We start from the raw sequence: 17,231 nt of genomic DNA on the forward strand, positions 1-17,231 counted from the left end.
CGATTAAGATTTGACAAGCTTGGGTTGCCTTGTGACCAGGTACAGTCTTGCTGGAAAGTCCAAGGTACGTTTTATAAAGCGTAAGCGTACAACATAATCTAAGACAATTCCTTGGAACACCACAAAAATGAAGCTCTGGACCCCTTGATAAGACACCCTTCACCATGTCAATCGTGACGAACGCAGAATGATCACACAGCTCTTTTCCAACAACTTGTTTCTTTGAAGCTATGAGCGTATACTGTGTTATTTTGCTTGCTTTGCAATTGTGAAATTTTTTTCATGACGTGATTTATAATGACCGCCGAGAAAAATATTTAAAAGGGCGAGAAGTGATTGAAATTTCTAAAATAATAAACACGTTCCATTCCCGTTTATATATATAAATGTGAACCTGTATTATTTATTAGGAAAATTGATACTTTCAGTAGGAACTTTTACCACTTAAAGTTATAAACAATTCCTTTGAATTTCGTAATCTTAGTTTCGTACTATCGTATACCTATATATTTGTGGAGCTACCTCAAATAAGCGCTCGTCAGCTTGAGACATAAGATGTTAAGTCTCATTTGTCCAGTAATTTCACTAGCTACGGCGCCCTTCAGCCCGAAACACAGTAATGTTTACACATTACTGCTTCACAAAGGAGCCTCCCACGGGTCAAAATCCTACCATAAATGATGGAATTTTGAGGTAAATTAAATAAGGATGTCTGATAAAAAGATTTGTTTTGATGATCTCGTAAGGTCAACACTCTAGACCGGTACCTGTTTGTTATCAATATATCAATCTATGAGTTTTATTGTTATCAAATAGTGAAAATATTTACATTAACTTCTATATTATTTATTTTTGTACCGCATGTCATGATCTTGACCTTGACGAGATTAGAATACTGTGGGCGAACGTATCGCAACCTAATCGTGCTACGACACAAGCGAGAGGTGAACAAGAATATGTAATATGCATTTGAATAGAAAAAGGGAGAAATATGTCGAAATTATATAACAAAGTATTCTTCTCTTCACGTGCCTCTCAATTGCTGGAGGCAGTCATCTTTTTCAACTTCTCCTTGTCCATGGCTAAGCGGAATAGTTCTTGGACTATCTTGATGACAGTCCACTCCCTTATATATCTGAGCCAAGACTTCTTTCTTCTTCCAACACCTCTTTTTTCAGCCATTTTCCCCATCAATATAGTTTACATCAGGCGGTACTTATCTTTGCGCAATATATAACCGAGGTACGAGATCTTACGCTACATACATAATACAAATTCATAAAATAACATAATTTTGCGGGCTAATAGAGGCGTCCTCTTTATAACGAACCCATTTCTTTATCTAGTTACACAGGCATCCTCTATAAAATATTTTTTGAATCTCCTGTATTTGGAAAAGATAAGTTTGTATTCAGAATATCATACGTCTCACTGAGACATAAGATGTTAAGGCTCGTTTGCCCAGTAGTTTCACTAGCTAGTGAACGGCGTCTTTCAGACTGAAATATTACTGCTTCACGGCAGAAATAGGCGCCGTTGTGGTACCCATAATCTAGCCGGCATCCTGTGCAAAGGAGGCTCCCACTGGTAAAATTGTCATTGTCATAAAATAAGTAAGTTTAATGTGAAAATTTATCGATTTAATTTGTGCAAAGTCGCGTACAATCGTCTCTTACCTCATAATATAATAATTTCAAAACATGATTGTGTAGAGAACCTATGTTATGAAAAACATCTCGTGTTTGAGGTTGAACGCGGTCGCGATAGATACCTGACTCATTATTATGAAGTCCAACTTCCTTATATAGTTTGACATAGCTATATTGAAACTACTGCAATAAACTGCTTCATAATTAATTTAATAATAATATTTCACTTCCATTGACATACTCACAACATTCCACAATAAAATTTTATTCAGTGATAAACCAGTGGGAGGCTCCTTTGCACAGGAAGCCGGCTAGATTGTGGGTACCACAACGGCGCCTATTTCTGCCGTGAAGCAGTAATATTTCGTTAATGTGTTTATATTACTGTGTTTCGGTCTCAAGGGCGCCGTAGCTAGTGAAATTACTGGGCAAATGAGACTTAACATATTCTGTCGATAGGTGACCAGCGCAATTGTAGTGCGGCTCAGAATTTTCGGGTTTTTCAAGAATCCTGATCGGCACTGCATTGTAATGGGTAGGGCGTATCAATTACAATCAGCTGAACGCCCTGCTCGTTAGGCTACAATTTATTCCGGAAAAATACATCGTTCCCGCGGGATTTGTGATAAACTGAAATTCACGTCGATGAGCTATATAACTATACCAATAGTAGGTTTAGTTTGCTATAGCAATCTTCCTCGAAATAAGATTCATATAATAATGTTGGGAACGGGAGCGAAAACTGGAACCGGAACTGGAATAGGACATGAGATAATCTTCAATTCAAAACTTGCTTATTATTTTTAAAAACCCTTTATCTACGCGGACGAAGTCGCGGGCATCAACTAGTAAATTCAAATTCAAAAACACTTTATTCATGTAGGTCACAAAAATGACACTTATGAATGTCAAAAAATATATATATAAATATTGTTTCTTATTGAATTTACCGCTACTTCGTAAAGGGTTGAGCTAATGAGAAGAAGTAGCAAGAAACTCATTGCCACTCTTTTAAGTCAAGATTTACATTTTAGTTGTTTTACAAATCATTTCAATTACAATATATGCAAAGTGACGCAACAAAAATACTCAAAAGTCAAAAACTGAAAGGCTTACATGAGTAAGTCAAAAAAAGTAAATTAATACTTATAAACACAAGAGTTATAAGGTATAGTAGATGCATCAATCCACACATACTGTAAATAAATAGAGGCATTATGTGAGCATTTCATAAAATAAAATATATAATAACTTTAACTTTAAAGGAAATAATAATAATAAAAAAAACACATCAAGCAGACCTCCCGGTAACAAGATCATCCAGCCCCCACGAGTAGCACCCGTTCACGAGCATGACGCATGGACCAGCCATCGCCTTCCTCGACCATATTTTAGGGAAGGGAACGACCCGCCCCACGTCGCCGCCACAAGCCGAGGCATTTAAGCGAGCATGACGATACCTGCCACGAGAAATCTACCGAATAACAAAACAATTCAAGTTCATCTACATATTATGCAATACTTACTAAATGCCTCAAGTACATAATATATATATTCAGTGCTATATTAATGCTACATAATAGAATATGCGTATATTATAGTGACATCCCGTTGTTTGGAGCCCAGACGGTTCGGTGTAGAGTTACATTGACTCTCACTTTTCACGTAACAATTTATTACGCTATCTGATATGGTACGTTTGAAGTTTTCGTCAGGATTTATTTAATGAACGGATGACTCATTGGAACATGAGATAATATTTCCGTATGTTATTATTTATGTTTTATTTTATAAGAATAATGTATGCTTTTTTGCTAGCCGTTTTTTCGCTCTATATCCTGTGGACTTTATATAATGAATGCACCTAATATAACACAAATAAACAACCAAGGAACTCGAACGGTTGGCACAGTTGGAAAGAGCGCTCACACGGAACGCGAGAGGTCGCGGGTTCGTGTCCCGCATCGCTCATAAAATTTTGTTTTCAGTTTTATTTGTGTTATTAATCATGCGAGGGTTATCACTTTAAAAACATAACAAATGCTTAAGAGTATGTTGCTTTATCTAACTATTTTTCATCAAATCTCAGCTTGTTTTTCAAAAGTCAAATTCAAATTAACTGTATTCAATTTGGTACAAATTAATTACGTATGAATATTCACTATAAGTTCTGTTAAATTCTTTTAATAATATAATTTCTGTTATATTCCTGAATTTACTGTATGTTTAGAAAAAGTTGAGCTCATAAGAAGAATATATTGCTATACATCCTGTTAACTGACCAGTTATATTCCTTTCGTGTTTCTCAAATTTGTTTGGGCTGGTTCAGTAGTTGTATCAATGTCTATTGATTCACTTCAAAAATCGTTGGTCGATATGACCACAGCTTTTGCCACAAGATTCGAGCAGTTCGAGAATAACCTCCAAAACATTAAAAACACAGCAGCTGCTTCAAATAATAATTCAAACGTCAACGACGTAGCCGGGGACTTTTACGCTTTTCGGTCATTTGTAATTGCGTCACTGTCGACGCTTCACAGGCAAGTAGAATTACTTCAGAAAATATCTGACCAAGCGGAGATGAGGTCCAGACGTAAAATGCTACTGGTGCACGGAATACCAGAGTATAGTAAAGAGGAAACATCGGCAGCTGTCGTTAAGAACCTAACCCAACATCTTAAAACCCCCAAGCTGGATGTGACTTCCATTAGTAGGTCACACCGTGTTGGTAAAAATAAAAGTGATAAGCCTCGGCCCATACTTGTAAAATTTGAAGACGTGGATTTAAAAAAATCAATATGGTTTAGTAAAACTGCCCTAAAAGGGTCTGGAATTACTCTGTCTGAGTTTCTTACCAAATCTAGACATGAGACTTTTATGACTGCCCGTCGAAAATTTGGGGTGAACAAAACCTGGACAAGTAATGGTACTATTTTCATACTTGATTCTAAGGGATCGAAACACAGTGTGAATTCTGTCGCTGAATTAGATGCTATTACCACCGACACAACGCACGAACAATTGAGAGCTGGAGAGTGTGGTGCTGATCAGAGGCAGGAGGCTGCAGGTAACACCAGGCCAAAGAGAACTAACAGGAATAAGTAAATAAGCATAAACTAAACTTAAGTAATAATTACACAAATCAAATCCTGAGTTCTTTTTCATTTATATTACTTGAATTAAACTCCTTGATCTAGTGCTTTTATAATGATTTGCAGTATGTATGGCTAGGAATTTATTAAATTTAAGTATTAATCTCCATCTAATTCTATTTTGTTTAATGTCTCCCTACTCCTCAACTTGTATGTCTACTTTATAAGGCTAGCAACATTTTGTAACAAATTATTTGTTATTCTTAAACACTGGACTCTTGTTTATAATACTAATCTCAATTTATTCAATGTTAAATTGATATCTAATTTCTAACTTAGACTTCACTTATTTGATAGAACTGAAACTGAAACTGTGAATCTTGAAATAAGTTTGTACTTTAAAGTAGTATATGATAAATGTTGTACAATATGTAAGCATTACTTGATTATATCTGCCTAGCCAACATAATATAATATTAGGTAATATTGTTTACATTTTTGTGTCACTATTTACCTACAAGAAATTTAATTAACTATATATTTAATAAACTTAAAATCAAATGTTAAGTTGAGAGTTAAACTATGTACTTACTTTATACTACTTTTTGGTGAACAATGAACTGCATTAAACTTTATTTATAGTTTCTAATTGTTTGGTTCATAATATAATATATTCAGTTAATCCAATTTAATAACTTCTATAAAACATATGCATAAACTGACAATATTTGTAAGTCTGTTCTGTAAGTATCTTCATTTATATTTACTATACATTTCATTGTAAAATTATATAAATTTTATAATTCTAATACTCTTGGTGTAACATTGTAATAATAAAACATAATAATACTAATACATAAATTAACAATGTTTGTAAGTCGGTTCTGTAACTGTATCATCATTTTACTATACATTTCATTGTAAAATAATATCAATTTGATATTCAAAATACTCTTGGTGTAACATTGCATATCATTATATAGCAACATAATCTATAAATTTTATAATGTTATTGTTAATTTGATTAGTTGTAATAATTTGCGCTAATAATTTCTGTTCAATTAATTCATGTGAGACTGGCGTTAACAGGATACAGTTTTTTTGAATAAAACCACTAATATATTAATTTCAAACACATTAATATAACTTGAAAACGCAATATAATATATACATATATTTTTCGTTGGATTTAGATACATAACATTAGTTATAATTAATATAAGTATTATTGTTTAGTTAGTTAGTTTAGTTATAATTGATCTAAGTATTATTGTAACATACCTACTTATTAATTATTATTTATTTGTTCTGTACTTTTTAATCTTGATAAATTCTAGCTGGTAATGGCAGATACTAGTGATAGCAGTGAAGTTGATTTTTTGTCCTTGAATTCCTCAAGCAGCCAAAGCTCCGCTGATGAAAGCTACTACAGCATCTCGCCTACCTTCTCCCTTCGTAGTGAACTTGAGAAAGCTTTTATAGATTGTGTTAATAATTTCAATGTTTTACATATAAATGCTCAGAGTGTGCCTTCTAGCTACACTGATATGCTTGCTTCATTTGATAGTAATAATATTCATGCGATTCTAGTGTCTGAGAGCTGGCTCAAACCTTGTCTTCCTTCCACTTCCTACTCCTTACCGGGTTTTCAGCTTGTCCGCAATGACCGAACCGGCCGAGTCGGCGGCGGTGTTGCAATATATATTCGTGAACGATTCTCATATTCTATAATAAGTGTATCTCCTCAGCCACCCCCCGGTGACTCTGCGGAACATCTTGTACTTGAAGTTAGCATATCACACTCCAAAGTACTATTGGGTGTGTTTTACAGTCCTTCGTTAGGCGTTGATTATTTTAGTGCATTTGAATTCATTCTTGACTGTCTTACTCCATTATACGAGCATGTGATCATAATGGGAGATTTCAATACCTGCATGTGCAAAGTTAATCATCGCAGCAGAAAGCTCCAATCAATAATTGATTCCTTCAACTTGCAGTTACTTCCTTTAATGCCTACTCATAACCTACCTAATTGTGAATCATCGTTACTTGATCTAATAATTGTATCAAAAAATAACCTTGTACATAAGCATGGTCAGTTCACCTCAGTGCCTTTTTCATATCACGATCTGGTATTCTTGTCATATAAAGTTCGCTTACCTAAATTAAAACCTCAAACAGTCTGGCTACGTAACTTCAACAATCTTAACATGGATCGTCTCAACTATGATGCTAGCAATATCGATTGGACTGTAGTATATAATACTGACTCAATTGATACCAAAATCAGTTTTTTCAACTCTCTAATTTTACAGCTTTATGAAATGCATGCGCCTCTTAGACCTGTTAAAAAGAAACATCTCCCCGCTCCTTGGCTCACAGATGAAATTAGGACATTAATAAATGCAAAAACTCGGGCATTAACAAAGTACAAAATTAGCAATTCTAGTTCCGATCGAGTTAAATATAAAAGTATCCGAAACCGATGCAACAGAATATGTAGGGATGCTCAACAACGTCACATATTTAAATCAGTCGATAATCCCGATCCTGCTAAAGTTTGGAAATTTTTAAGATCACTTGGTGTTGGGAAACAGCAACAAACAGTTCTTCCTGCTTCACTTAACGTCGATTCTCTTAATAGGCACTTTTCAAGGTCTCCTGTTCTTCTTGATCACAATACAAAGCAAACTACTCTAAATACTCTCTCTAATTTCATGAAACAAGCTCCTGAACCTTTCTCTTTCGTACCTTTTACTGAAAGTGATGTCAGGAATAACTTACTATCTATTTCCTCAAGAGCCATAGGAAGCGACTGTGTAGGCCGAAACATGATTATTCCAATTATTGACATTCTTCTTCCTATAATAACCCACATCCTTAATTTTTCGATTAAATCTAATACTTTCCCAGAAACATGGAAAGAAGCTCACTTAATTCCTTTACCAAAAATTTCAAACCCTCTGACTTTTCGCGACTATCGCCCAATATCTATACTCCCTTTCCTTTCTAAATTACTGGAACGGTTAGTTTATAAACAACTTAGTTATTTCCTTAATAAATACTGTCTTCTAAGCCCCGTGCAGTCAGGTTTTCGTCCTGGACACAGCACAGAGACCGCTTTGGTCAAAGTTGCGGACGATATTCGTCTCGCTATGGATAACCAACAGCTTACTATCTTAACCTTACTTGATTTTAGTAACGCATTTGGTTCTGTCGATTTCGACATCTTAGTGAAATCATTATCTTCTTTAAATTTATCAGCAGATGCCGAGAGTTGGTTCCATAGCTATTTGATAGGGCGACGACAGCGTATTAAAGTTGCGGATATACAATCATCCTGGGTTCAGGTTTCTGCCGGTGTTCCACAGGGAGGTGTCCTTTCTCCCTTGCTTTTTTCAATATTTATAAACTCTATCACTAGCAATCTAAATTCTTCTTTCCACTTATATGCTGATGATGTTCAAATTTATAGGCACACCACGTTATCTGATTTACAATCTACAGTTCATAGTCTTAATAAGGATCTCGCTACCATATGCGAGTGGTGTAAAAATTATGGTGTAGTGATAAATCCAGGAAAAACGCAGGCAATTATCATAGGCAGGCAACATCTGATCTCTAAAATTGACTGGGATGTACTGCCTAGACCTCGTATCAATGATGTTTTAATCCCTTTTAGTAGTAATGTCAAAAATCTAGGCTTACATATAGATTCAAATTTTTCTTGGCAGACGCAACTGAATGAATTAAGTAAAAAAGTTTTCTCCGCACATGGATCCCTGCGCCGGTTACGTAATCTTCTCCCAGTACCTAGTAAAATATGTCTTGCGCAGACTTGCCTGCTCTCCATTCTTGATTATGCAGACATTTGCTATCCCGACCTTACCGAGGCTCAGCTGGATAAACTCGAACGCCTACAAAATTTATGTATTCGCTTCATTTTTAACCTACGTAAATACGATCATGTCTCCTCCTACCGAAAAAAACTCAACTGGCTTCCTATACGTCTACGTCGCAATTCCCACATTCTACACCTTCTTTACTCCATAATTTTTCACCAAAACACTCCTCTTTACCTTAAAGACAGATTTGTGCTACTAGGGTCTCAGCATGAGCTTTCGTTGCGCTCTGCTGCGAAACAAATACTAAATGTTCCTTTCCATAAATCTGATAGCTATCACTCTTCTTTCACCATTAATGCCATCACTCTTTGGAATCAACTGCCGCTTACTATCCGACAAGCACAATCATTAGCATCCTTTAAAAATCAACTAAAAAAACATTATCTGTCCTCTATTTGATAGAATCTATCTGTATGTATATTTTAGTATAGTATATATTATGCGTGTCTATATTTTTGACACTTCTTACCGTTTTAATGTACTGCCGTTCTCTTTTATTGTATTACAAATGGTTGCCTGGAAGAGATCACTATATAGTGATAAGGCCGCCATTTGCACCATATCATGTAATTATGTATGTTAGTAATTAAGTTATATTTTGTTAATGTGGTGTCAAAAAAGTGTAATAAATAAAATATAGTATATACAAGTAACTCAACTCTTTTAAATCAAATAAAGTTAACTTAACAAATTAGTTTGTAAGGTCTGCATTGAATATATGAATTTTGTTTAAAGTTAAAAGCGTTTTATATATCAAATATTACATAGAAAAGAATAACGAATAAAATATATAAATTATCTGGATGCATGATGCATGCTTTGGTCCCCTGATTAGCACAGTGTCATTTGGTAGCAGGTGATCACCCACAAACATTACATTAAGGATTATTATTATTTTAAGGTGGAGCAAGCACCACAAACAAAGCAAAACTATCATTCGGATTACTTCCAATAAAAGGCGAATAGGCTATAAGTTAAATATTACTTAAGTCTATTACACACTTATATCAAATTTAAATCTAGTTACAATATGAGCATTTACTATGACAATAATAATAATAATAATAAATCTTTATTTGTTGCAAAAAAAATAAAATTTTTCTTAAAATTACCCTCGTCCCCCAAACTAGGACAGCCCGTGACATGGGGGTCAGTCTCTTCCCAGTTGTGCATTGTAAAATGTCAAATAACAAACTCTAACTAAACGTCTAACAATGGAAGTTATGCAACAAATTATGAACACAGAAACTATTTTATATATAATTTAGGGCGTGTGTTGTGTGTTTATGTGTGTATGTGTGTGTGTGTGTGTGTGAGTATGTGTTTAGTTTTTATTTATCAAATGCTATACCTAATTGAATGAAATTTAAGTCGTTTAACAAAAAGTAATGTTACTCATTTTTAATTAATAAGTAATTGCTTACGTTAAACATCAAAATGAGATAGGGACTTACTTAAATTCATATAATAATTGAATAATTCCTAAATATACAGATGACCTCATCTCAGCAGTTTCGCTAAATATCGTAGAAGCCTGTGTTTGATATTATAATCTTGTAATGAATGTGATTATTAGTAATTTACAAATTAAAAGTCATCTTTTGTTATTAATGCTCTTCTAGCTACAAGTACAGATGTATACTTTTTTAATAATTGTCGGGGTGAGGTCCTGGTGATCTGTAATACAGGGTCAACCTACTTCAGGCACCAGCTCCTCACAAAATACTAGCTGTTAAAAAATGTTACACTACTGTACTGTTTTAGCTTTAAGATCTTTGTGAGAAAATAAATAGATATTTATATCTTAATATATATAAATCTCGTGTCACAATGTTTGTCCTCAATGGACTCCTAAACTAATGAACGGATTTTAATGGTGATTACTTCATGGAGTGCAGTTTGGTCCAACTTGAGAGATAGGATAGCTTTTATTTCGATTTTAAGACCCATAATTATTTTTATTTTCAATATTTGTTTTGTATGGACATATTTTCTATGAGAGAATTTATGGACGCACGGTTTGACAGTTCTGCTGTAAATCAAATTCATTATAGTTAAAAACAGGGAGCAATACCTTTTTACATAATATAGAACGTCATTGACAGGGAGAGTATTTTACAAAATAATTCTTGGTGTTATGAAATATGACTGACAAATTCATGAAAAAACAGTATTTTATTTATTATGCACAGAAGAACGTCTGTCGGGTCAGCTAGTTATAAAAATGTGTTGTGCAGTGTCGCGATTCGCGATCTAGTGCTATTGGTACTTGGTAGCCCGCCTCGCGAGACAATAGCGTTGCTAGAACACTACTATTGATTTTGCAATGGCGGCGAATTATCACTCGACTGCTCTGTTGCAACAGTATTGTCTGACCATTACAGCTTACTAAATATTGTTGGGTTACTGTCGCCAGCTGGCGGTACTAGACCACTTTGTATAGTCATTATGTTCCGTTATCTATATATATATATATATAAGAGATTTCCACGTATATAGACACTCATCACGATATCTCTGGAACCATAAGGCGTAGAGACTTGAAATTTGGTAGAAATATTCCTTTCGCCGAGTAGAGATCAGCTAAGAACGGGTTTAAAGAAATTCCATCCGCAAGAGTTTTTTTTATAACAGAACAAGGTCTGTCGGGTCCGCTAGTCATATTTATATACTACTAGCTGACCCAGCAATCGTTGTATTGCCAACTAAAGTAAAAATAAACATTTGATAATTAAAATTTTTACTGTATATAAAATAGATGACCACCGATTCTCAGACCTACCAAGTACATCGTACTACAATAATTATTGTATTCGGTTGCCATCTTGTCACCCTGTAGCGGATTTGTGGATGGAACAGAATAATATAAAAATCTCGATATAAAAATAGTTGTAGATCGTAGACGGGCGAAAATTTAAATAAAAAAAAAATTGTCAACAAAATAAAAAAAGTATTCGGAAGTAGGGTCACCCTTATCATTTAGGGTTATGAAAAATAGATGTTGGCCGATTCTCAGACGATTCTCACACAAAAATTCATATAAATCGGTTTATCCGTTACGGAGGAGTTTGGTAACAAACACTGCGACCCGTGAATATTATATATATTAGAAAGGTACGGTACACTGACGAAAAGTTGACAGAATTCCCAGGGTTGAATTCTTAGTGAAACATTAATTATTAAGTTATGAATTGAAATCTGTCAGTCTACGATATGCTTCTCAATTTCAATCAGTCATGACTCGTCACCTTTTGACATGACATGTTAGTACATACCTAATACGTTTAACTACTTGATTCATAAGTAATCTACTTAATTGTAAGTTCATCACCGACGTCTCGCCATCTTTGCTAACGGACGTTCCCAATATTCAGTCTATCTCTTACTTGAGATAAACAACGTAACTATCGTTGACTTTTCTGTCCCAATGAACTTATCGACGGTAACTCACCTTATCCGTACACGCTGTCTGTCAATGGGACGACGTACAGCTTACCAGCGATAGAAGTTTGTATGGAAATTTCAATTCACGCGTCCCAATATAAGGCGATAAAAATGACTTACAGGGTATATTAGGACAGCTTCAGATTATTGACAGCTAATTACTGACAGTAGAAGGTAGTAATTTACCCCTATCTGTAGATAGTATATTAGGAACGGCCGTAAGTAAATCTAAAGATAACTATGCACAAGGCTTACATAATTATCTTGGTACAATCAGTTTCATTACACTTGTGAAGGTCATTTGATAGTAATGATGCCAATTGTACTGACTCATCTAGCTTTTGACGAGGCCGTCAAAAACTAGTGTAGCTGTTCAGAGATTCGATTCTTAATTTGCAGTTTTTTTTTCTTTGCGCTAGATTTCGTTGATGAAATACTAAAAGTGCTTTCATACTACTGCTTGTCGGTAGAAAACGGCGCCGCTGTGGTAGCATCTAGCTAGAATCCTGTTCTATGAAGGCCCCCACCATTGGTGGGAGAATATTTAAACGATTAACGATCCTTGTCTGCCTATTGCTTTCTCACATTTGAAGCCGCGTAGAAAACTATTTTATTTGCAGCGGGGATCGAACTCGCAACCCATTACTTTTAACATTAAAAAGAAACAATCCTTATTCATATTTGGACGTTGTGGAGGCATGTCGGTGATAAAATCATTTCGGCCGTGCTAAAAATATACTTTACGTAGGAACATTGTTCACTCAATCTGTGACCTAGTTTCATGATGCTGACAAACAACTCGGTAATTCAACGTTTATGTCTTCATTTTTGATTTCACGTCACTTTGATTGCCATTTTAAATATTTTAACTTGGTAAATGTCGTACAAAATCGATATAATTGTAAATAATAAAGATAATATTGAGTAATTGTTTCTATTAAAACAAAAAAAATACGGGCTCGTCCGGGATTTGAACCCGGGACCTCTCGCACCCTAAGCGAAAATCATACCCCTAGACCAACGAGCCGCTTCTCAAAGCTGCCGAAATAAGCGAATAGATTGTACCACTTATCAAATAATTCGGCATAATATCTTGTAAGTAGATATTTATAACTCAGTGGAAAAAGAAGGATATAATAATACAGTATTTTATTTATTGATTATTTTTGGCTGTTTAGATATACTTCTTAATAAAAATTTCGCTAAAACAGTTGGTAAACAAACTGAGCCAAATCACCTTACTAAGTTAGATATCTTTAAAATAATTCCTGTTCATCTTTTCCATCTTATATCAAACTAAGAAGCGGCTCAACTAGGTTCATAAATAGAAAGTCTTTGGATCTTATTATCGGGCCGTAATTAAGCTAAGCAGCTCCTAAGGTGGGCAAAAAATCTGCATAAACTTTGGCAGGAGTAAAATACGAACTAACACATGTTTCCTCTCTCGCACCTGGCTAAAACTGGCCACCGTGAAGGAGCCTTTGCAGATTATTCCAAGACGCCAAATAAAACTCTGAATACATCCAACTCGATTGTGAGGCCATTGTTATCCATAGCGGTGCCTTAAAGCCCTCAACCCGTAGACAGAGGACCTACCCTACTTGACTACTCCATTAGGCTTCTTCACATGTTAGAGGATTTTTTTTATGACATAAGGTCGCGGTGAGCAGGAAGTTCCGCTCATGGTAATTGATATGACCTGCCAATTACAATGCAGTAACTCTCAGCCCTCAGGATTCTTGAAAACCCCTAAAATTCTGAGCGGCGCTAAAATTGCGCTCATCACCTTGAGACATAAGATGTTCAGTGTCATTTGCAAAGTTAGGTTAGTAGGTCATGGAGTGATTATGTGATTTTATATCGTATAGCATATTATATGTGTGGGCTATAAATGTTACATATATATATCTTATCTTACATATATACAGTAATATTATTTATCGATATGTAGAGATGTGATCATTGACGTAGGTCAAGTAATTCGATTACACTCGGATATCTGTGGATTAAATATTACGCACCAGCTTAGTGTTACTTATCTTTATGTATTGAATTTCTATGGTTACGATTTGAAAGATAACTTTTTTTTTTATGGAAAAGGAGAACAAACGAGCGTACCTGGTGTTAAGTGATCCGCCGCCCACATTCTCTTGCGACACCAAAGGAATCACAGGAGCGTTGCTGGCTTTTAAGGAAGGTGTACGCGCTTTTTTTAAGGAACCCATGTCGTATCGTCCCGGAAACACCGCACAAGGAAGTACATTCCACAGCTTTGTAGTACGAGGAAGAAAGCTCTGGAAGAAAACTTTTGTCGTAATTACATAACAGAGTAGGTAATTGATACATTTAGTGGGTACCTATTACATATTCTATGGCAGATAACCAGTGGGAGGCACCTTTGCACAGGATGCCGGCTAAATTATGGGTATCACAACGGCGCCTATTTCTGCCGTGAAGCAGTTATGTGTAAGCATTATTGTGTTTCGGTCTGAAGGGTGCCGTAGCTAGTGAAATACTTGGCAAATTGTATTGCCGGTTCGAATTTTTGTGTTTTTCAAGAATCCTGAGCGGCACTGCATTGTAATGGACAAGGCGTATCAATTACCATCAACTGAAAGTCCTGATCATCTCGTCCCTTATTCACATAAAAAAATCGGAAGTCTTGAAGCAGGTGAAACAAAATTGAAAGAATACGTTACATAGATGTATCCAGCGGTGGATTTACACTAGGGGCAGTTCGGGCAAGTGCCCAGGGCGGCAAAAATTTGAAAGTGAAAAGAATTTTTTTAGTCTTTTCAAGATAATTAATTAATTCTGTTACTTAATAATTTTTGGTTTAATTGATTATTCATGAAATTCAATTTATCCATTATTTGTAAATTATAATTTTGGTACAAAAATAAAATAATTATATTTTGTAAAAATTAATAATTATATTTTATTTTATAAAAACATTAATAGTTTCTGCAAAAAATTAGTTATTTAAGTTTTGAAAAATAAAATATATAAACTATAAGTTTAAGTAAAATTCCAGTATTGGGGCGGATTTTTTTCCGGTGCCCAGGGGCGGCATTAAGTTTAAATCCGGCCCTGGATGTATCTATAAATAAATCCACATGAAGCGTATCTAAACCTACTTATAAGTAGTTAGTATCTAGGACAAGAATGATGGTGTCGCAAGATTCTATTCAATAGCAGAGTAAAGAAAAGTTGTGTGAAAGATAAAGAGATAAGCTGGGTCGCGTAGTTTCACAACTGGATTTACAGACTTTTACGTCTTTTTTAACGTCAATATATATCTACTTTTAGATTGCATCGCAAACTAACTATAGTCAGTTTTAGTAAAGACTAGCTTTGCCCCGCAGTTTCACTCGCTTAGATGCCGATCTGTAAAGTCTACTAAGTCGGACTATAGATTTATTTTTGTTAACATATAAATTTTATTTTACTTGTTTCTTATTTTACTATTGCATTATTTTCTGTACAATATGTTATGTTTTTAAAGTGATAACCCCCACTTCTAGGATTAATACACAAATAAAATTTTAAAAACAAAATTTTATGAACGATGCGGGATTCGAACCCACGACCTCCAGCGTTCCGTGCCGATGCTCTAACCAACTGAGCTAACCGTTCGAGTACCGCCTCGTTATAAAATTCTGTTTGCTTTGTTCAACTCTCAGTAAATATCTTTTATTTTCCTTAGATTGACATTTTCAAATTCGTTATATCTTTTGAATGGAATATCCGATTTTAATACTTTAAAAATTATTTTACAGGTATTGAAAAGGTCTCTATTAAAATATTTATTATTTGATGGGTTATTTATACAAAGGTATGAATAAATTATTTTGATTATTGTTTGCAGTTATATCAAATTATTATTATATTATCAAGTTATTTTAAAATGAAAAAAGTAGTAATTGTGGCATAACTATCTACAGTAGTTGGACATATGGTATCGCGGACTTATTTGTAGATATTGATACTTTCTATACTGAACAATTTTTTTGTTCTATCATCAATAGTTTCCGCAGCGCACGCGATGATAGATTTTTTATTTCATTTTCACATTTTGGGTTATATTATTGAAATTTTACTAGGCATCTCCTTTTTTTCTTGAAAGAAAAAATATCCTATGTCACTCAGTGAAGATGCAGCTTTCTAATGGTGAATAAAGAATTTTTGAAATTAGTCCAGTAGTTTTTGTGTGAAAACATTACAAACCTACATACATAATTTTCCTCTATAATATTAGTTTAAGTAGATATATATAATATATTAGAAAGCATTTATGTAGTTTTAAACATATTGAAGTTTAATGAATAGAGTTTGCGACGAATTAAGTAAGGCCTTAATTGGTAACCTTACCTTATAGAATAAGGTCAACCATGAACAATTATTTTGTGATAGTTGCTCCCAAGGTAAAACACATTTTGAAATTTTCTATATTTCTTTTCCACGCTCATATTTTTTAATATCTAAAATATAAAATTCTCATGTCACGGTGTACGTAACTGAACTCCTCCGAGACGGCTCGACCGATTTTGCTAGGTTGGAGAATCGGACAACATCTATTTTTCATCCCCCTAAATGTTAAGAAGGTCCCCTAAATTTTTTTTGGACGTTATTTTTTGTTTTATATTTTTATGATTCGACATTAAAAAATAGACACAACTTCAAATTTTCGCCCTTCTACGATCTACAACTATTTTTGTTTCGCGATTTTTATATTATTCTGCTCCATCCACAAATCCGCTATACGGTTGCAAGATGGCGATCGAATACAATAATTGTAGTACGATAAATTTGGTATCTCAGAGAATCGGTTGCATCTACTTTTTACACCCTAAATTTTTTTTTATTACTTTATATGGCAATACAACGTTTGCTGGGCCAGCTAGTATTTAATATAATCGTGCAGAACGTGTGAAAAATTTTACGATATAGACTTATAAGTAATTCTGTCGCTATACCTATATGCAATGGTTTCTGTCAAATCCCAGTTTTTTATTAAATGTTGGAATTATAAAACACTTTTTGCATTTGAAAAGATATATTTCAGAGCTAAACGAGATCATAAACATAACAGGCCTATAGGATAGGTGGAGGAACCACCGACCACAACTTGTGTTTGATAA

At 34.5% G+C, this 17,231-nt stretch overlaps 2 protein-coding genes and 1 non-coding gene across 12 annotated transcripts in view; 2 read left to right on the forward strand and 1 right to left on the reverse strand.

Annotated features, from left to right (window-relative positions):
• LOC126965614 (uncharacterized) overlaps window positions 1-17,231 on the forward strand; it is a 136,364-nt gene that overhangs the window by 105,198 nt on the left and 13,935 nt on the right. The gene's annotated exons all lie outside the window — the stretch shown is intronic.
• Window positions 1-17,231, forward strand: part of LOC126965602 (uncharacterized) — a 160,628-nt gene that overhangs the window by 37,879 nt on the left and 105,518 nt on the right. The window lies entirely within an intron of this gene.
• Window positions 13,046-13,117, reverse strand: Trnap-agg (transfer RNA proline (anticodon AGG)). Its single transcript has one exon. It is a non-coding gene; the product is annotated as a tRNA-Pro (tRNA).

This window comes from Leptidea sinapis, chromosome 8 (assembly GCF_905404315.1).
Source record: "Leptidea sinapis chromosome 8, ilLepSina1.1, whole genome shotgun sequence".
Lineage (NCBI taxonomy): Eukaryota > Metazoa > Arthropoda > Insecta > Lepidoptera > Pieridae > Leptidea > Leptidea sinapis.